Genomic DNA, 20092 nt, shown 5'->3' on the forward strand with positions numbered 1-20092 from the left:
TATGATTTAGGCAGGTCCCCTTAACACATACAAATAATGAACGTGATTGAGTTACGACAACAGCAACAACAATCCCAAGCAATGTAACTGTAATTTCTTTTTTTGGGATGTAACTTTTGCTCATGGTAACAAATACAAAGGTCTCTGTCACTGCACTGCACTGTAAACCATTTCTAATAGGTCTTGTCATCTGCTACCTTTAATGACTCCAAGCAACCAACTGTGCATCCCAGAGATGTTGAAAGCTTCATTACATTGAACTAATTAATAAAATATCAAGAATGAGCATTCTAATTCCAGCGCTATGTTCCATACTCTCCTGGTAGAGGAGTTGACAGGATGGAAATGGTAGAGAGGTTCCCACAATGGGCTCCCCAGCAGTACTGCTTGTGGCAGTCCGGAGCCCACCCTGACAACCCAGGCATCACTGCTGCCAAGGCAGACACCCTGAGGATGTGGCTTTGCTGGCATGACAGGTATGTGTGTCATTTTGGAGCATCTGTCATGCCCACTGAAAAAATACGCAGAGGCACATCTGAAACCTCTGCCCCTTCCCAAAGATTTCCAGCTGCTTCTAATCCTGAGCACTGAGAACTTATTTTGAGAAACAAAGCCTTCTTTAAACCAATATACGTAATTTAGAGACTGAAAGGAAGGCCCTGTGTCTAGAATGCCACACGTGTTATTCAGCTGTCCTGGTCCTTAAGTCCCTCATGGTGGTAGGTCTCTACCTAACGGGAAGAGATTTTCCACATTCAAGAACCGCTGTATCAGAGACAAGAAAGGAAATGGATGCTGAGGGAAATATGACCAAATGGCTTTACTTCTGTTAGGTTGTCGGGGTCATAGAGGTGGGGTCTTAATCTCTCTGTTTGCAAAGAATTTCCCCTGTATTGCAAGAGTTGTTTTCATTGCATACAATCCAGGCCCATTGGAGAGGCCTCCTACTTTTGTACTCAGACTTAAAACTATGTCTGAGTGTCCCAGTTGCTATGACCCTTTGCCTTGGTCCTCAACAGGAAAGCTAGGGTAGAGACTGCTAGTGCTCACTGATGCTGCTCTGGGCTCTGAGCTCAATTCAGCGTTCAGTCTCTCTTGCAGTTGGCTGCGGGTCAGGTAACAGAGTTCTGGCCAACAGAATGTGAACAGACACGATGTACACCACTCCTGAGCCTCCCCCATAGAAATCTCCCCTGTTGGATCTTCATTCTCTTTCCAAGTGGAAAGATTCAGAGGTCCTAGGGAAGGCGGGGCCACAGATGGATGAAGACTGTGTTCCTGAATCCTTGCAAAGAACAGCGCTCTTGCCCCTGATGAACCGCATTTGGCCTTTGACTTGAACAAGTAAGAAACATTGTGTTAAGCCTCTGAAGTGTTAGGATTGTTTGTTACAACAGTTAACACACTGTAATAAGAGTGAAAATTTCCCTTTTTTTGACCAGATGGCTTAAACCTGTGATACTAATTAGTCTACTTGGCATCAACAATTCCCAGGCAAGGGCCTCAACTTTCCACCTTTCATGGAATGTTCTGGAATTATGGACAGTACTAGTTAATAAATGGCCAAAAAAACCTAAAATCTAATTGTTAGCTTCTTTTTCTCCAGATGGAGTCTCATTTTGTCACCCAGGCTGGAGTGCAGTGGTATCCTCCATCTCCTACATTCTAGCAATTCTCCTGCCTCAGCCTCTCAAGTAGCGGGGATTACAGACCTGCGCCACCCTGCCTGGCCAATTTTGGGATTTTTTTTATTTTTATTTTTAGTAGAGATGGGGTTTCACCGTGTAGGCCCGGCTGGTCTCAAACTCCTGACCTCAAATGATCCACCCACCTCGGCCTCCCAAAGTGCTGGGATTACAGGCATGAGCCACTACGCCTGGCCCAACTGTTTTCTTTAAGAAACGGTGGGAGGCCTTTACTTGCAGGTATTATGGTCAATATCAGCACCCAATTTAATGTTTTAACAGGGATTTCTGGACGAAAATGACTCTTTAATGCTCTGTTATGTCTCGAGTGGGCATAACTGTAGAATCCATGAAGCACATTTACAACTGGGAACACAAAGTCTGTTCACTTGTCCCAGGCCTGGGCCATTACCTGAAGATTAGGACTCCCAATGATACATTCTACTTTAATTTTACACTTCAGACTTCTAGGAGTCTTGCATCTGTTTTCCAGCAGCCACAAAAGACATTCTCTAATTACTTCTGGCTGAAAAACAGAGACTTTTAATTTTCTTGCAGAGAACACGCATGAACTACATACACTTCAAGTATACTGTGGTTGTCTCATTTTGTGTAAATACTGTACTTTTCCTTGCTGGCAAAGAAGAGCTTTTTCAAATCAAAATAATACTCCTAAAAGAGTCAGTGTAGTTTTCTGAAGGTCAGCAAAATGAGCTTTGCCAGAGCACCAGGGACTCCAATTACACATATTTACCTGATGTACTTTTATAGGACACATAATTCAAAAATTGCAGACTGCCTTTTACATTGTATACTATGCATTTTAATAATGTATTTATTATGTCGAGCTCTTTCTTTTGTGGTTTCTTGATGCTACTCCTCATTTAGAGTAGTTTCCTGGTTTTTCCTTATGTCAGGCAATGCAGTTAACCTTTAGCAATACAGAGCACTTAAAAATTTTGCAAGCCTTGTTTTGCATGATTTTTCTCCTGCATAAAACATTTGATTTTTCATCTGGTTTTCATTTTATACAATGATGTAGGTAGAGGCAAACTCTAAGACCTAGTAATTACAGCCTCATGGCAGCCCAACTGATGCATAAGAGATGTTTGCTAATTATAGCGATACGACGGCTCCCCTCCTCTGAAGGCTCATTGTGTTTCTTAAGGTGTCTCTTTTGTTCCTTAATCTAGTCGCTTATACAAGAGTACCCTGATCAAACTGCTTTCTAGTAACAAATCATATTCTCAAAGAAATGTTAATTTTATAAAGTAGTCTCCTAGGCTTTGACAGCAAGACACAGTGCTGTTCCCCCTTAACCAGGGCACCACCAAATTGCCCCATCCTTCAAGGCTCATGACAGATTTGCATTTCTCTATGGGTCTGCTTCGCTGGCTTTACTACCTTTCCAAAAATATAACGTAAGGTCATCATTCCCCAGACTAGGCAGTCACCTCACATCTGGGTCCTTATATAGGTTTTCACAAGTCACTCTCTTAATTACTTAGTTTTGAGCCACAAAACATTGCTGAAGGAAGATAGGTCGCCTTGAGAGAGTTTCAATCAGGGGATGTTTTCAATGCTTATAGAAGAAGTCATTAGAGACAATCAGTTAAAATTGAGGTTGTAGTGGGTTAAAAATGGCCACAAATTATTTGCTGCTCCTCTCAGCAAGAGGTGGAATCGATTTCCTCACTGCAGATCTGGGCAAGTCTCAGGACTCATTTGAACTAATAGAATGCAGAAGTGACAACAGGTGACTTCTGAGTGAGATTTCAAAGACCAGACAACATCCACTCTTGCCCTCCAGATGCTCTGAAGCTGCTGTATCAAGAAGCCTGTGTGCTCCTCCTTGGGCATGCAAGCCACTGAGAGAGGGCCCACCACTGTCCAGCACCAAGTGCAAGACGAACAATCCAGCCATCCCAGCTGGGACATGAGCAAGTCCACATGAGACCAGGAGAAAGTTCTTATGAGCAACAATGAATCCTGGGTGTTTTAAGCAACAAAGTTGAGACGGTTTTTTACACAGTAATAGATAATTAGAACCAAGGGGAAACCCTGATACAGACTTAGTATTTATTCCTGCTAGGTTTATCTACACAATTCCAAGCATCAGATGACACTGGAAACAACTTTTTTAAAATATTTATTTAAAAAGCAATCAGTAAGTAGTTAATTGTGTGAGCATATATACACTTTCATAAAATGAATGGAAAAAATGTTAAAGTACTGCATGGATGAAGATTTATGGCTCAAAATAACAAGTCCTATGACATGTATGACTCAGGAAGTGCTGTGTCTCTAACGACTTAGACAAAAGTAAGGACAGATGCTCTGAAAAACGGTTGGATAAACAAAACAGTTCTCATGAGATGACAAAGCCACTGGTGTTAAACACTAAGGAAAATTTTAATAAAATTTTTCATAAAATATGAGAGTAAAGAGTATTTCTCACTTAGCATTTTATATATGACGAGATTATCTGTGATCCTAAATATATATAGATAAAAAATTTTATGAATGAACATTTCACCTGCCATTGTAAATATTTACGTATTCAGTTCAGGTTGCTCCCCTCCAATAAAAACAAAAACAGAAAACATGTTTTTGAATCTTCTTATTTGGGAAATAAGGGAACTACACTCTATATTGGATGTATGTCGTATTTTATAAAATGTCTGATATGGTTTGGCTGTGTCCTCACCCAAATCTCATCTTAAATTGTAGTTCCCATCATCCCCACTCGTTATGGGAGGGACTTGATAAGAGGTAATTGAATCATGGGGGTGGTTACCCCCATGCTGCTGTTCTTGTGATAGTAAACGAGTTCTCACGAGATCTGATGGTTTTATAAGGGGCTTTTTCCTCTTTGCTCAGCGCTTCTTATTCCTGACATTATGTGAAGAAGGATGTGTTTACTTCCCCTTCTGCCACGATTTTAAGTTTCCTGGCGCCTCCCCAGACATGCAGAACTGTGAGTCATTTCAACCCCTTTCCTTTATAAATCACCCAGTCTTTGAAGTTCTTTATGGCAGCGTAAGAACAGACTAATACAATGATAAAACACAAAAGTATAATAACTGAATAGAGACTACAACCTAGCAGAAAATTACTTTAAGAAGGTATACAAACTTATATTAATATTTTCTAGAAACAACTGCAACACATTACATTACCTCTGAGGTGCATGTTTACCCAATTCTTAAAATATATCTTACTGTTAAAAGTGATAAAGGGAATGAAACTGTCTACTCTAATGTATGCTAAAACTTCTTAAGAAGCAAAGGGGTCCTGGGAACTTGTGGAAAACTTTTAATTCCATTTATGGAGGTTAATGAAAAATTTTGAGTTGAATGTCAGCAAAAAATGTTGCCTAACCTTCATGAAAAAAATGCTCAAACTGGCTTTTCAATCATCAAAGTATGACTCACATGTGATATATATATCTTTAAAACCTTACTGAAAGACCTGACTTCAGAAATATTTTTCTTCTAAAGTCCAACATGTTCACCGTAGCAAGTCCAGAAAATTTAAGATTATGAAGAAAATATAATCTCCTTAATCTCCCCATTCAAATATGCCCAATATAGCTAACATTTATCGAGTACTCTGTAGGTCAGTGGTCTAAATTCTTGATATACATTAATTCATTTAATCCACATAAGCCTATGAGTTATGAACCATAATCATCTCCTTGTACATGAGAAAACTGATGTGTAGAGAAGTTAATTAACCTTTAGTTATGTGGTCCAAAAGCCAGTAGAAGGAAGAACTAGGCATTCTGGTTTAAGGCTGCAAGCTCTGAATCACTACACATGCTGCTGCCACTTGGCTGGGATTCTGCTACTTCTTTCCAGTCTTTTTTCTACATTATATATGTGATATATACATGTTGGACTTCTACAGCAATTTTTAAAATAACTATTAGCAAAGTCTCACCTTTACCAAGAAGTCTTTTTAGGTGTCTCCAAACCCACAGTCTCCTAAGTGGCTAATTTAGCAATTTCAAGTATATAGTATTTTACACTGTGATGTTTAGCTCGATGTATTGCACAGGTCACTGAATGCAGAGACCACATCTTATTTTATTTTCACTTTCCAACTTTCTGATACTATTTAAATGTTTGTAAATGCTAGAAACCTATGGGTGCTTGACATAGTTTCAGCAGAGTGGTAAACTAAAAGGGAGTATTTGAGTAACAATTTTCAAAAGACCTTTGGAAGTATTCCAGACCACAAGCGACTGATAAAAGAGATGCCATTAGAATCTAAAGTTATGGGGGAAAAACAGAAAATAAGAATAATCTGGAGGTTTTTCTGGTGAGGGAACTATTAATGGGGTTGTGTTAGAACAGGTCCTCACAGTTCTATAAACAACCTAAGGAAAAAAGGACACAATGCAATTCCCACTTTGACGGCTTTATTAAATAATTATGGGCAGAGAAAGGCAAAGCAAAAATAAAATCAGCAGAAATATTTTACAGGTTTCTCTAGATGACCAGAAAGCAGCAGGTAACCAGCACCTGGGCAAGAATACAAGGATGTGTTTGTTTACGTGGTTGCCATGAGCAATGGCTCTACGATCACACTGCCTGGGCTTCAATCCCAGGTCAGTTACATTGTCTCAGTGGATCTTCAGTAACTGATTGTCCTAGGAGATTTACAGGTTAAATGTAAACAAATCTTCCACATGGACCATGACATAAAAAAAGGCATTTTAAGACTTTCTTGCTGGCCAGGCACAGTGGCTCAGATCTGTAATCCCAGAACTTTGGGAGGCCGAGGCGGGTGGATCACCAGAGGTCAGGAGTTCAAGACCAGCCTGGCCAACACGGTGAAACCCCGTCTCTACTGAAAATAGAAAAATTAGCTGGGTGTGGTGGTGGGCACCTGTAATCCTAGCTACTTGGGAGGCTGAGGCAGGAGAATTGCTTGAACCCAGGAAGCGGAGATTGCAGTGAGCCAAGATTGTGCCATTGCACTCCCGCCTAGGTAACGAGAGGGAAACTCCATCTCAAAAACAAACAAACAAACACTCTCTTGCTGAAGATCATTACACGAGACACATACACACATATTTATTAACTTCATAGAGTTATGTGGAATGTCATCATCAAGTTTGGTACTTCATGAACCTCAAGCATTTACACCCCTTCCATAACTGAAGTTTGCTACAGCAAAAGATACTTTCCATTGTGTATTCCAAGTGTCTGGCACTTCTGGACACTCCATACTCTACTTAGGGATTAATATTTTACCTTGATAAATGCAAACACACACTGCTCATATTCACAGACAGCTTTAAGAAAGTAAAGATGACATCTAGAGAGAAACCCCAAGCAGTCAGGATTGCTAACAGGAGTGGCATGCCAAGACAAACAGCATCCAGAGCAGACAGGGGATGAAGGGTCTGGTTTCAGCAGGCAGGCAAGTCCAGAGCCCTGCACCTTGGAGGCCAGCACTGGGGTATGAGCACCCAGCATATAGGATTTCCCAGGAGCACAGCAGAACTGCCTTATGCACATTTAACCGGCCCATCACCTCTGCAGAAGCAAAAAGCCAGCTTCTGCAGTGAGATGCAGGCAGCACCTGAAAGGCGAGGGGATTCCCTCTTTTACAAATGAGGCAAATTTGAGTTTTACATTGAAAAGAAAAATCGTATCTCATCCAGACTTTAAATTTGTTCTTGCATGTTTACAATGGAAGAATTTGTTCTTGCATGCTTGCAATGCTATTTGGTGTTCTCTCTTTCTCTTAATTAGGGTTAAAGGACTCAACATTTCCTTTAGCCTTTTCACCTCTTCCACAGCCCATTTCCAGGGAAAGTTGTAAACGTAGATGACACTGACACGTCACAGCATGCTGATAAAACTGGACCAACTATTTAACTTAGAAATAAAGTGCACTGCAGAGAAATGAGCTCAGCAAAGTCAATCCTTGGGGCTACTACACAGAATATCTGATACCTTTAACATCTAAAACAGAGTATTTAAACTGACCAGAGACCAACAAGCAAAAAGGGTGTTCAACTTACCTAACTCAGATTCAGTAGTTTTAGCTATTGTTACCAAAATAAATACAGGTTCATTACAAAAAGTTTCAAAATTAAAACATGTATAAAGAACCATTTAAAGGCCAGGCATGATGGTTCACACCTCTATTCACAGCACTCTTGGAGGCTGAAGCAGGTGGATGGCTTGAGGTCAGGAGTTTGAGACCATCCTGGCCATCATATGAAATTGTTTCTACTAAAAATGCAAAAATTAGCCAGGCATGGTGGTGTGTACCTGTAATCCCAGCTACTTGGGAGGCTGTGGCAAGAGAATTGCTTGAATCCAGGAGGCGGAGGTTGCAGTGAGCCAAGATTGAGCCACTGTACTCCAGCTTGGATGACAGAGCAAGACTCTGTCTCAAGGAAAAAAAAAAAAAAGAACTGAAGTTTTGTATGCCTATCCAACCCCAACCCCCACATCACTGGTGTGTTTCTTCCCATTGTTATTCTACTCCCATGTCCATTATTATATTATACAGATCAGATAATATTATACAGAGTATTTTTAAACTTGCTCTTTTAACAATGCATTTTGAACTGTTATGTATTTTTTGATTTTTTCCTATTAAAGCTTTAAAAGAGTGGCTTTTTCCCCCCAGTTTTATGGAGGTATAGTTGACAAATAAAAATTGCATAATTTAAGGTATACTAGTTGATATGACAGTATGTGTATACATTGTGAAATCACCATAATCAAGATAATTAACATATCCATCACCTCACGTTTTCTTTTTATTATGTATATTTGAATGATAAACACTCAAAAGACACCATCACTCTGTTGTGCCAAGATATTCAGTTTTATTGAATATTTTCCATTGACTACCTTGCATTTCCACTATCTTTTTTTTTTTTTAGTTACTGAAAAGACTGAGTTGATGAGACACCCTGGCATTTAAAAATGCTATAAAATCATGTGCTTTTGTTTTGAGAAGGAAGGAAATAGCTGTTGGAGTTACTGTTAATCACAGCATTTTCTGAGGAGCTGATTATATGCCAGGCATCACCTTGTGGCACATTTCCTCACAGATTTCAGAATGTGTAAGGTTTGATATGAAAACTAAATCCAATATTGTGCCTCTTCAAAACCTCCATAGCTGTATTTCCCATCTCCAAAGACATACACACATATATATATAAATAACAAAATAACAGAAACTATGTGAAAGGGAAGAAGTAAAAGGAAATAAAGAGGTCCATTTAGATTATTCTGTTCATTTTACAGCATGCCCACCCACACTGGCATTTAGTAGCAATAACAAAAATCATTGCTAACCTTTACTAAGCCTGCACTGGGTGCCAGGCGCCTGGTGTCTCCTTACAGGGCCTGGGAAGAGGTGAGTGGAAGCCCTTACCACAACTGATGGTGTTGAATTTGCACCTGCTTTATCTGCTGTGCCACCAGGTCCCTTTCATTAAAGCCTCCAGAGGTAATAACGGCAACCTCTTTCCTAGAAAGGTCATCATCTGAGGATCAGAGGGTTTAGGAAACTCTCTGGGGAAGGGAGGATCATGCTGTGAAAAATCCTATTAGCTACTGCTGTAAAGGTTATGAAAACCAAGCTTTAATAAAATGTTCTACAACTTTAGCTACATAAGAAAAAAACGCAAAAGGGACAAGAGGCAAATGGTTAAGACTGCTCAGAGATGTCTGAGTACCTGAGACATAACAGCAATTCTGGGTACATTTACTGAGCACTTACTACGCATCAGATACCAAGAGAAAGGAAATGTCACAGCCTGCACTATGAGGAATTGCCAATGTCCAACCTTTCTGACCTATAAGAAAAAGGAAGTTTCACAGGGCACCCTCCAGCAGTTCCAGTTTTGAGACTCTATCAACTAGAAACTACTTAAAACATGTCAAAAGAAGTCCCGGGATCTTTAAACTTCTTGGCCACAGCAACTCTCTGATGAAAATGCTTTTCCCTCAAAAACTTTTAGCGTGTGGATTTTGCTGAGGGCCATGGCGGAGTTTTTTCCATACTACATTAGAAGGGCTGTTTTGAGGGGTGGGGGTGGGGGTGAGGTGAGGGGGAGAATTTTTTTTTTTTTTTTTTTTTTTTAACAAAGCTAAAAGGCCCAGGTTCACCATCTGGCTCTGCTACTCCCTGACTGCTAAAATATAAATAAGCTCCGTCCACAAGAACAGAAGCTGTGTGAGGGCAGGAGCCTCCTATGTCTTGGACACTGTGTCCTCAGTATACAGAGTAAGACCCAGTACAGGGAAGGCACTCAATATGTGTTGAATAAATGAGCAAATTAATGAATGAATATATCTGGGTGAAATTCACTGGAGGAAGCTTAGCTTCTGTTTCTCCACCTGGCATGATACCACGGGTGACCCAGTGAGGATATTAAATGGGAGATGTGTGTAGTGCTTCATTATCTGTAAACCAATATTTTTGGAGAGTACAGACCTGAAGACAATCTTACCACCACATTGCATCAAATAATCGTCACTGTCTATAAGGCAAATTTCAAGCCACTCAAAAGTACTTTTTGCATGGACTCACAGTTGTCTGTCCTTATATTTATTTCTCAGTAAATGTAACCAAATAACCCAGCACACTTGTGCCATGGCCATTCATCAGTGAGGAAACAGCTTCAATGCAAGTTTTTTTGTAATGGCTTCCCCTACTATGGGATTTCAGGTGAAGCTTGGATTTCAGGTGAAGCTCGGATTTCAAGGGTTTGCAATACATAATTCAGATGGCTTTCCAACTTGTCTAAAACATTTTATAGTTGCCATGAAGTATTTCAAAAATTCTGCTGAGAACGATTCTCCCATTTACATATAACACAAAATGCGTATGAGTAAAATTTAAATGCAGTGTCTTTACGCTGAAGCTGAGCAATGAATTTATCAAATTCTGTATCCTGGAAGATGAAGCATGTTTCTGAAGATGCATGCTTGGAGTTGATCTAATTTATTGAGAGAGCAGATGATTTTTTATTATACCATATGCATCCACATGAAGAAATAAACAAATTCTGGAAAAGCCTAAGTTCAGCAGCTGGAAAGTGGGATGAGAACTTCCAGGTCCAGCTCTGCTCCATTTCCATGCACCCAGGTTCTGCCTCTCAAAGGCACAGCACCATTCTGAATCAAGTAAACAAGCCAGGACGTGCAAAGATGAGGGCAGAATTCCTTCCACTCCTCTGAAGACAACAGCCCAAGTAAGGAATACTGAGCTCTTGAGTGGTTTTCCATAACTCATCATCCTAGGATAGAGAAGAAAAAATACCCCGTAACCTCTCCCTAGCCGAACTCTGGAAACAGGTTGACTCATTTCATTTCTGTGGTTTTTCAGAGTAAAAGCTCTGGAGCCTTCATGGCAGTAGATGGATTTTTTCCTTAACGCTTATAAGCCTTTCTTGACGAAGAAAAACTAAACACTCGAAAGTATCGGTAAGTGACAGCAACACCAACAATACCACCGTGAAGCCTGGTATAGTTTTGAGTGCCTCTGTCATGGTCCCAATGAAGATACAAGTCCCTGATGCAAAGGCAGTTCCTTGGTAAGAATCTGGCCTGGAAAGTCTCAGAGATACAGTGCAGTGACCTGTAAGCGGGTAGAGGAGACCGCTTCAAGGAACTCCTACTTAAGCTTCTGGTCCAGGTGCAGCCATCTGGCTCTATCAGCTTTCTGCTCACAGGACAGAGGGAACAGGCTCAGCTGGAAACAACTGCATAGAGTCAAGAGGCTACCTCCAAGAGATGCTGAAACTCCCTGTCACGTGAGGTCACGTGGGGTATAAGTGGGATTACTGCCTACTTTCATGGCTCCAGGAGAAGGGTAAAGGCAGTCTTTTCTGTTGTTGCTGAAGCTGAGTCCACTGCAGACTCAGACCAGAAATAGGTCAGGCCAGAGCCAGAGTCAACTCTAAAGCTTGCTTTTATTTACTCTTGGCAAGTCCCAACTTCCTGGTTCTAAGGGGAATGGAGCGGGGGAGGGTTAAAAGTCTCATAAAAAGGCTCCAAAGGCTTCTTGGACACCAAAGAGCTCTTACAAAACTACATTTTGATGAGCTATATGTAAATGAATCAGAAACATATGGATTTCATTTCCTTCATAATACACAGGGGTTTCAGAATGAAGAGGTGGGGGAGTGCTTGCTGAGATGAGTCTGGGCTCTGGTGAAAATGTTAAAGCGGGGGAAGCTTCAGACATATGCTAAACCTAAATTAAGACTAGGCCAACATCCCTGCACCCGCACCCCTTCCTCTTTAGGGCTTTGGTATCCACCAGTTAATCTTAGGTGTTAAGGAGAGAGACAGAAAGCACTACATACCCAAATCTGACAGGAGCTTGGGGTCTGTGGCTTTCTCTGATGATGTTTGAGGATTTGGAAGTTTCTTGTAACCAGCTCCAAAATACTGAATATTTTGCTGGCTGCTGGGAGTCATGAAGCAGAAGATACAGACATTTGATTTCCCCAGATTCCACTAAAGGGGATGCAGGCAGAATTTCCCCGAGAGGTGAACACTATGTATGCTGAAGCAGAGGAGGGATCCTACTTTTGAGCACTGTCTAATTCGAGGCTCTTCGTAGCACACACCCTGGAGCTTTGACTGTCTTGTGGGGAGCTCAACCTAAATGACTTCCCTGGGATGTGGGCTAGAGAGGGAGTGGGCAGACATCCATATTGTAAGATTGGTAACCTTGGCCTCTGCCTTTTCACACAAGCATTTATTAAGCTAATGAATTATGAGGGAGCAATAAAGAGGCTAGGAGGTTTCTACAGTGAGCTGCTTGATAGGGTCAATCATTCAACACCTGTTTTAGTTAAAAATTAAATGGATTGTTTTAATTTTATATGTCAGAAAGCCAGTGTGTCTGAGTCAAGAAAATTGATTGTCCCCACATAAAGAAAAAGATAAAACAAAAAGCAGGGTAACAGATGCTGGCGGAGAAGTCATAAGGAAAAGTGGAAAACCGACAAGCGTTACAAAGGCAGTCACGAGAAGGGATGAGAAAGAACTTTAACACAGCTGGAAAAGAGAGAAAATGGTGCAGAAATTGGCACCTGCCCCAGGCAAGGCACAAAGCTGGTTGTTAGGGGGAACATCAAACATCACAAAAGCCATTTTCTTTACATAGGTCAAGTGGTTGGTGGAGTATCTCTTCTCGCCTCTGAACACAACTCCAGTCACTTTCTGTTGATAATAATGTTAAGCTTAATTATACAGAGGTTGCACTTGAACATTTCCTTCCTTATAGCTAAACTGATGCCATTATTTTTCATTTAATTGCAGAATAAGGGGTGCTCTGTTCATGAAGTCCAGGAATTGCTAATATAACAATGGTGAATGCAGTGGCGGTGCATGACTTCAATTTTCATGATAACTGTTAATTAGGGGTCTGTCAAATGGACAGAATAGGCTCTTTTCTTCTCTATCAGCTACCAAAGGGCACTTTACCCGAGAGAAGTTGCATGGCAGGAAGAGTGAATCAAGCTGCACTATCTGCTGTAGGCTTGGGTTCAAAGTCCAGCCCTACAAGCCCAAATCTCAAGTCTCTGGACACAGAAGACTGCTTATAAAAGTTCACAGTTCCATAAAATCAGGTGAGGACAAATGAAGGATGATGCAGCAAGGATACTCCTGGTACTTGGCAAAGGTGGCATCCTTTGATGCCAAACATTTCATAATGGGTTTTTCACTTAAAGACTGAAGGAAATGTTTGGAAAAGGAAATGGAACTACAAGTTTCAAGAACTGGATAAAGAGAAATTTAGGGTGTGCAATTAAATAAGAAATGGATATGTCTCATCACAGACTGTACATTGTACAGTTAAACTGCCCTCTGTAGGGGGCCAAATAACATGTTTGAGTCATCTCCGCACTTCTGTGCCATATTTCATGCTGCCCAGGGAATTATTCACCACATCTTAAGCTACACGTCTCACAATCCAAAGGCAATTTGCTAACCTTAGTACAATTCTATGGTTTCTTGTAGCATTTTTTACTTTAAAAAACTTCTCACCTGCCTCTAATCCATGTCCTTTCAGCTCCTGGGCCCTGGCTGCCTGTTAGTTAGTGTAGATGTTGGCTTTGGAAACATAGGGTATGGTCCAACTTGCCTATGAAGTGGGAAGCATAATATTTTAATATTTGTGCCTTAAGCAGTTGTTTAACTTAAAAGCACGGGAAATCCTATCTTTTTTTCTTGTTATAAAATCATATAAACCTACTGGAAAGATCCCTGTAGGCCAGTGGTTTTCAAAGTGGGTTCCTAGAACTAGCAACAACAGATTCACCTGGGAACTTGTTAGAAATGCAGAGTCTCGCCACCACCCACGGACCCCCAGACCTAATGAACCAGAAATTCTGGGATGTTACCCAGTGGTCTGCATTTTAACAGGCCCTTTAGGTGATTCCGCTGCAAATTCAAGTTTGAGAACGGCTGTTCTAAGGCACTGGTTCTCAATCCTAGTTGCATATTATAATCACCTGGAGAGTTGTTTTTAAAAATACTCAATACCTGGTCTTACCCTAGACCAATTAAACCAGAAATCTCTAAGGTAGGGCCCAGGCATCAGTCTTTATTTAAAAGACCAGCTGATTTGACTGCAAAGTCAAAATTGAAAACCACTGTTGTAAGTAGAGCTGCGCTGTGCAGCTTCAAGCCAAATCTCATGGCAACAGACATTGCCAATAACTGCAAGCAGTTACCCCAAAGCAACTTACTATTGTTGATTAAATGCTTTCTAAAAAATGAAGGCATACCTCGATATGGTGTGTTTACCCAAAGATGTCCTGGTCTAATCAGGTTTATGAATTACAAAGAAACAGAAATGCCAATGATCAGGGTAAGGAGAGGATGAATAAACTGATACTGAAACAAAATCAAAACAAAACAAAAACAGCTTCTGGGCCTGCTTCAGGAATCAGTGGGTTTGTTGGAACAAGGATCATATACACAGCAATGCTCCGAAGTGTCTCTGCCCTGGAGAAGCAGAATGTTGCACAATGTATTTTTGTTCTTTTAAATGTTTATAATGAGAGTATCAGTAAGAAAACAAGTTAAAATTGAACAGTATAGAATAGTGCTGTATGCTTTCAGAGAACACCTTATGTTTGAAGTTGTAAAAACTGTGAGTGAAACAAGACTTTGAACAAGTAAACCAGCTAAAACATCCCTGTATGTGCAGGGTCAAAGGTATAATATTGCCAATTTTTAATTTAGGTTTAATTTTGTCATTCCTGTTGTGACTTGTTAAGAAAATGTATTTTTTTGAGAGGTGAATACTGCAGTCTGTAGGAGAAAATGATACACTGTGTTGGATGAGCTTTGAAATACTTTGGTATAGAAAGGAAAAAGGGAGGGAACCCAGAAAAGTGAATGTAGCAAAAATCACCCGCTTTGTCAAATGAAAGTAATGGCTACCATTGTTCAATGTTCCTTTGGCATCATTTGAAACTTATATAAGGTCAGGTGCAGTGACTCACACCTGTAATCCCAGCACTTTGGGAGGCTGAGGTGGGAGGATCTCTTGAACCCAGGAGTTTGAGACTGGCCTAGGCCACATAGTGAGACCTTGTCTTTATAAAAATAAAAGAAAAATAGCTGGGCATGGTGGCATCTGCCTATGGTCCCACCTACTTGTGAGGCTAATAGGAGAGAATCATTTGAGCCTGGGAGGTAGAGGCTGTGGTGAGCTGTGATTGCACCACTGCACTCCAGCCTGGGCAACAGAGTGAGACCTTGTCTCAAAAAAAAAAAAAAAGAAAGAAAAGAAATATATATAATTATCTTCTCACTTCTAATATTAGAAGCCCACAGAGAAAATCCTAAAAGTGCTAAAGGATCATATTCTTGAGATGCTACCTCCTTGAAGCAGTAGACTAAACCTATGGTTATACCTGAATGTGATTTTATTTATTTTTCATAGCAACACAAAGGCCATTACCTTTCCCCTGTTGTACCTGTGAAAGGCTTGAGGCCTGGAGAAGGTCAGTAATTCTTAATGCCACACTGCTAGGCAGTGGCTGAGCAGAAATACCCATGCATATCCAAGTGACTGATGCCTATGACCTTCTATCCCCATTCACTGCCTCTCCTTCCTTGTGGACAGTCCTCTCTATGCTGACTTTAGGGTCAGTGATACAAAGAGAAACACTCCAGTCATGTGGGGCACATACATTTTCTCACTCCTTCTCAAGTCCTCATCTTCTGTCCTCCCAGTTACTCATCTCAGGACCTCAGTTTACCCACCTAAATGTTGCCTCTCAGGTTTCATGTGGGAATTAAAGGAGTGTGTGCATACCAATATATCTTAGAACAGTCCCTGGGAAATAGCATTATATACATAATCACTATTATACTTCTTCTGCCCTAGTAACTTTCTCACCACTCAAAACTCTCTCCCTTATGAAGTGTCTTTATGACTAACTTTAATTGGATAATAACTGGACATGGCAGCAGATTCACTGAGGAGTTTACACAATTATCTCATTCATTCCTCATAACCCTGTGAAGTTAAGGTGTTTTCTTCTCTAGAAAAAATATGAAATACCAAGAACATATGTTTATGGTGTGTACGAGGTGTGCGTGGGCATATGTGTGTGTGTGTATGTGTGTGTGTGTGTGTGTGTCCATAGTAGCTTTCAAAAAAACAGTTCATTCTTATCAACTAGATTCTGGAAAACATAAGAGAAATATGATTAAAACATTACTGACAAGGCATCACTATTTAAGTTAGCGAATTCTAGTTGGATCTATCTAGATGTCTGCTTATGAATTATTTGCCCAAGGAAAATACATGCTATTCCTTGGAAGAAGTATGATTAACAAACACTGTTTAGGATTTGAAGATACTCAAGGTATTTGGAAAACAGATCTTCAGAAGGAAGGTAAATGTTTCTATTAGAGGATAAACAACACAATCCTACTGAACACAGTTGCTCAGTGTGATGACTCATGCAGCCTCAGCCTACTTGAGACTCACTAAGGATCACACTATAATAAACACAACCTACTACGTGCTCACCACAGTGGCTTGATTCCCTGGTGAGGAGAAGTATCAGGTAACCCTAGTCTGAATACTTTAAAGAGGGAAAACTAACATATAAAACAGAATAATTAAAGGTCAAGGTAGAGACTACAAGGAAGGGAAAGTGTTTTGAAAACGTGAAACATTTCATACTTGACTCAAGGTAAGCGGACATGTCTTAATTCCAAAAATAGCCTATAAAAATGCATCAAGATGGGAAGGTCATGCACTAAGTTCAGAATAGTCCTTACACTTCTGAGGATAATTAACATGGTTGACACAATTATCTCATTTATTCCCCCTATGAGGTAAGAACTATCAGAGACAAGCAAACTAAAGGTCAGCAAAGCAAAGTAGCCCAGACCCAGTATTTGAGCTCAAGCCTTCTAATGTCACAGTTTATATCTTAAGAATTCCATGGTATGACTTTAGAACACACAGGGAGAAATGTCAATACAGCCTGGAGGAGTGGGCCAAGGTGACAGGCAGTAGATTATCTTGAGCTCTGGCAAAGTAGTGGCAGCATTTGGAGAGGAGAGGAAGGCATGGACAGGGTGACAGGAAATGCTGGAATATGCATGACGCACACATCATCAGGAAGCTCATGCTGGCCAGAGCCACAGAGGGCATAAGGACTCATGGAAACAAGAATGAGAAAGAATGGAGCTGGAAGGAAGAAACTGACAACTATATATATATAACTATCTCACTGGCAGCTGGAGGTGCAAAGTGGAGGCCCATGACGCCTGGACATCTGGGCATGACCAGCACAGAGCTGCTGAGTGAAGGTTATATGCAGCCTTAGATGGAGAATAGAGGGCCAAGGACTGATGTGGAGAATGGCCACCACTTAGGGCAGAAGAAAGGCCTGATGAAGGAAGGGGAATGCGTATTTTTACAGTCTTATATATACCTATCAAGTTCCATCTGGATTCAAATCCAGCTATGCAGCTTACTAGCTGTGACACTGGCCAAGTCACAAAACTTCTCTGAGTCTCATTTTACTCAAATATAAAATGAGAATAAGGAGGTATATAACCTCTCATGGGATTGCTGAGAGGACAAAACACACACACACACACACACACACACACACACACACACACACACACCCCGCCCCTCAAGATGAGAACAAGGCCAGGCACAAATAAGTGCTCTGTAAGTGTCTGCTTGCTGCTGATGTCGTCGTCGTCATCATCATCATCATCATCATCATTCACACAAGCGTGGTCCACAGTGTTGTTTGCAACAGTGAAAAATTAGAAACAATCCATAATGTATGTTCAAAGGGAAATGGCTGAAGAAATGAATTATCTATACCATGGACTGTCACACCGCAGTTTTCAAAACTGAGGTAGAGACTTCTATATCCTAACTTAGAAAGGCCTCCAAGACATAAAGATAAGAGAAAAAAAATAAGCCGAATTCCAGAATTTTCATCCACACTCACTGGCAGTGACTATGCTATTTCACACAAACATCCTCAGTGCCTTGGTAATTTATCAGTAGAATAATAATAATAATAATCATACTTCTTCCAAGGAACGAGCACCTATTTTCCTTGGACAAATAATTTGTAAATTATGGAGATATGAAAAGCTCCAGAAAGGATAGGTGTCCATGTTGACAAACTACCAGATTCTCAAAACGTGTTGCTTCTTTATCATGACAAATGGGCGAACCAGAACAATTCTGCTCTAGATGACTTTTGGAGAGCATGTCTAGTAACTACTAGATTTCTCTCTTACATTTTTTCACTTGATGAGGTTTGAGCCCAAGCCCTCAGTGGCAGCGAAAGGAGCAGATTCCAACAGGCCTGATTAGCTGTCACCTATTTTAATCACCAGACAAAGCAGGTAAGTTGTAGGGGGGATAGAAAAATTAAACATGTCTGTTTTTGCTTTTCAGAGGCAATTAGAGGATTTATAGCCAACGTGGTGTTGTTTTTTGAATCAGAGCCAGTAATTTGTTTTTTTTTTCTTTCAGAGAGGATGATTATACCATAATCACTGACATTTTTAAGGAATATTTTGGAGCCACAACTTTGTTTCTCTAGAACAAGCACTAGTTACTAAAACTTGCCATGTCACTTGGGACAAGGAAGAAAATTTGAGTGTGAGGCCCTGCCTGGGGAAGCTCTCAGAAGAAACACCTTTGTTCTCAAAGTAAAACAACAAAATAAAACAGCTGCAATGGTTATTGAAATACAGAGTCAAACTCTGAATCCACAAACCTGTAGGGAGAATCCTAATTTGCAGAGATTCCCACAGTCCAGGATGTTTAGAAAGAATCCAACTCTCTAAAGTAATTAAAACTTTCCCACTGGCATTTTGTTAAAAGTATTGTTCTCCTTGGTATCCCCTTTCCTTATGGAAAATAAGGGTTGTCTTCAGGCTTGTACTAGTATGATGACCTCCCATTCCACATTGCTTGAGTCGGAAATTACAAAGTTCTATACTTTGGGGAGGTAAAACTGACAGAAGATGTATGCAGTGAATTTAATAGAAGGATAAGAGAAAACTCTAGGAAAAGGTCAAAGTTCAGGATTTGAACTTTGGAGAGGAGAAAGGAAAGAGTCCATGTCAACCTTGGCTTTCTATTTCTGAATTGAAAGCAACTATTTAAAGTGTAGGAAAATAAAAAGAATAGGCTTAAACACAGACAATCTATAGCTGGATTTATGTTTTCCTTCCACATCCTTATCGTTCTTACATACATAAATTCAATTGTAACTCTAGTACTTAATACATGCAGAGAACTGTGCTAATCACTGGAGAGGGTGATATGGAAAAAGCAATAATTATAAAATATGCTTAAAGATTCATAAGAGAAAATTCCTAGAAATGCTGCCTACCTCCCAATTTTCTTTTCTCAATTCACCGCTGACTATGAAATCCTCTTAATATCCTCAATATCCTTATCTTTACAATGAACATAATAATTAACAACACACTCTTTCCTCTTTGAATTTTTCTAGTGGCTTAAACATCAAGAAAATCTCACATTTAATAAGCAATAATAATGATATATGAAAGTTTTTCATTCAAGAAAAATATTTAAATAAAAAGTTAAGATTTTTCCAAAAACGGTTTCAGAAACTAAGGATATAAAAGTTATCTAAAACAGCAAATTATCATTTTAGAATATAAGTATATTGAAATATAATAAATACATAATAATACAAATAGTAATATAATTTGCCCTTTTCCTGTTGGAAAATATAATGCTATCTCACCCAAAAAAGAGGTGCCAAAACTTTCATACATATTTTTATCAAAAGATTTCAGAAAGCTAAATAAAGGTCATCTTTTCCTTTGATGAATTTTTATGGTGGACTTCAGGATGTCAGGTGT

General features: G+C 40.0%; 1 protein-coding gene and 1 long non-coding RNA gene across 4 annotated transcripts in view; one reads left to right on the forward strand and one right to left on the reverse strand.

Annotated features, from left to right (window-relative positions):
* Positions 1-19174, forward strand: part of LOC135268869 (uncharacterized) — a 33437-nt gene extending 14263 nt beyond the window's left edge. The window contains exon 3 of the long non-coding RNA XR_010337203.1: positions 18726-19174. This is a non-coding gene — a long non-coding RNA (uncharacterized LOC135268869). The remainder of the gene's footprint in view (positions 1-18725) is intronic.
* The window catches only part of PDZRN3 (PDZ domain containing ring finger 3), a 250708-nt gene that overhangs the window by 155858 nt on the left and 74758 nt on the right, over positions 1-20092 (reverse strand). The gene's annotated exons all lie outside the window — the stretch shown is intronic.

Source organism: Aotus nancymaae, unplaced genomic scaffold (assembly GCF_030222135.1).
Source record: "Aotus nancymaae isolate 86718 unplaced genomic scaffold, 86718_ANA_hifiasm-v0.15.2.pri h1tg000046l, whole genome shotgun sequence".
Taxonomy (NCBI): domain Eukaryota; kingdom Metazoa; phylum Chordata; class Mammalia; order Primates; family Aotidae; genus Aotus; species Aotus nancymaae.